We start from the raw sequence: 2,414 nt of genomic DNA on the forward strand, positions 1-2,414 counted from the left end.
CTCCGGTTCCAGGTAGCAGTACTTTTCTGGCGCCATTGTGTTTGTGCTCGAAGCTATTTCCTTTAGATCCTGCAATTGCATCTTTTTGTTTCTTGTTTACACTAGTTAGGCATAATGGAAAACAACAAAAAATTTAGTGAGCTCTTTAATATTTTTCCTGATTTAGAATTGTTTGGTGCAAACATTAAAAAACCAATGGAACCTCATTTGCATGCTAGTAGCGATGTTATTAGTATGAATTCAATTACTGCTAATACTATGGAGAAGTCTAAGATTGGGGAAGCTAGTTTTTGTGATCTTTTTAGCTTCCCATCTTCAGGTGAGAAAATTTGCTCTGATAATACTTTATCTCCCATACGCGATAACTCTAATGATGCTTGTGATATTTTAAATGCACCTACTGAAAGTATTCCATATAAAATACCTATGAAAATTATTGAACGTGTTATGGATAACCGCTATGAAGGGGATGGAACTGTGCATCCTGGAGATCATTTACTGTTTTTGCATGAATTATGCGGGTTATTCAAGTGTGCAGGTATCTCTATGGATGAAGTGAAGAAGAAATTATTCTCTATGTCGTTGTCTGGTAAAGCGGCGCATTGGCATAAACTGCTGAAGGATGAGCATTCTCTTGATTGGAAGGATATTGTGCATCTATTTTATTCTAAATTCTATCCTCCGAGTGAAATTCACAAAGACCGAAACCGAATATATAATTTCTGGCCTCATGATGGAGAGAGTATTGCTCAAGCATGGGAGAGATTGAAGTCTTTAATGCTCAAATGCCCCAATCATGAGCTTCCAGGTAATATCATTATTGATAATTTCTATGCAAGACTTTCTTTTCAAGACAAGACCTTGCTTGGATGCTACTTGTTCCGGATCATTCACGCGCAACAAAGAAGAGTTTAAAAAGGACCTCCTTGATCGGATTAAGGAGAACGCTCGAAGATTGGGAGAACGACAAAGGTAAAGAGTCGGTATAAATTATGATTATGAATGCATTGAAACTTTTATGGATACCGATAAATTTCGAAATATGAGTGCTACTTATGGTCTTGACTCTCAAGTTGCTGCAAATCTTTATAAAGCCTTTGCTTCTCATTTTGAATTGCCTAAAAAGAATTTTGATAAGTATCATGAACCTTTTAAAGAGGCTTGCATGAAGAATGAAATTGTTGTTAATTATTGTAATGAGCATGCTCAAACTCCTAAGAATGTTATTTCCTATAAGCATGTTAATTTTTGTGGAATACATATACCTTGTGGAATTAATCAAATCAAAGATGAATATCGTATCCATCATGCTAATGAAAAAACTAGAAAGTGGTTTAGGGCTCTAGATGATCTCGGTAAAGAAGTTTGCTCCCTCTATCCTTTTATTTGTGAAGTTTGCCATGAAGTGGGTCATTTTAATTTTCAATGCTCCTCCAATGATAATTTGAACCCAATGAGTGCTGCAAATTTGTATTGTGATGATGAAATTACTCCTAATCAGCATGATGAACTTACTTTATTTTTGGGGTGTGAAGAATTGTCGAGAAAAATCTCTTTGTTACATATGAGTGATCTTGATATTGATGATGTCCTGCATGGGTGTTTTTCTTATTGCATTGATAATAGTCATACAAATACTTACATACAAAATATTTTAGAAGATGACACCTTACCAAAATATGATAGGACCGCTGTGTGTTTTCAACTAATTAATGAAAAGGAGGGATCCTCCCAAGTTTCTTCCATTGTTTCGAAAGTAAATCAGGTTATGCGGACAAGCCACCCAAGCCTCTTCCTCCTAAAGGAGGGAACGAGGAAAAGGAGGAGGAGAAGAAGAAGAAGAAGGGAACGAAGAAGAAGAAGAAGAATAAGGGGAATAAAAAGAAAGAGGTAACAACATATCCCCGCGTATATGAGATAACGATAGGTAACCGTAAGTATGTTGCTCCGATGATTATTGTGATAATGAATCTGAGTACGATGATCTTCCTATACCCTTTACCCATATTAATGATCATGATTTGGAAGAGCACACTAACTTTGATGTTGGAAATCTCTTTGGTACTGATTATGAAAGTAATGATGATAGCATTATTCATGTCCCATCAAACGATGATATTGAAAGCTCTAAGCTTGGGGATGTTGTGCTCAAAGATCCTATACTTGAGACCTCTACTTTTAGTGAAAATGATGATATCACATATTCTGGTCTAGATAATCGCTATAGAGATGGATATGACACATGTTACAATTATCCTTATGAAACTTGTCATAGTTATGATAGGCTTACCAAAAACAATTTCCTTAATATGCAACTTGTTTACCATGTTCAAATTCTTGATAATAATCCTGCTCCAATTACTATTAATGAGAATAATTCTTCTTATGCCAAATTTAATGATACTTCTATGCAT

General features: G+C 35.3%; 1 non-coding gene across 1 annotated transcript; it reads right to left on the reverse strand.

The window, feature by feature from the left end:
• Positions 1-698: 698 nt before the first annotated feature.
• On the reverse strand, positions 699-804 carry LOC124685495. Its single transcript, XR_006997481.1, has one exon. It is a non-coding gene; the product is annotated as a small nucleolar RNA R71 (small nucleolar RNA).
• Between the last annotated feature and the right edge of the window lie 1,610 nt (positions 805-2,414).

This window comes from Lolium rigidum, chromosome 1 (genome assembly GCF_022539505.1).
Source record: "Lolium rigidum isolate FL_2022 chromosome 1, APGP_CSIRO_Lrig_0.1, whole genome shotgun sequence".
Classification (NCBI taxonomy): Eukaryota; Viridiplantae; Streptophyta; class Magnoliopsida; order Poales; family Poaceae; genus Lolium; species Lolium rigidum.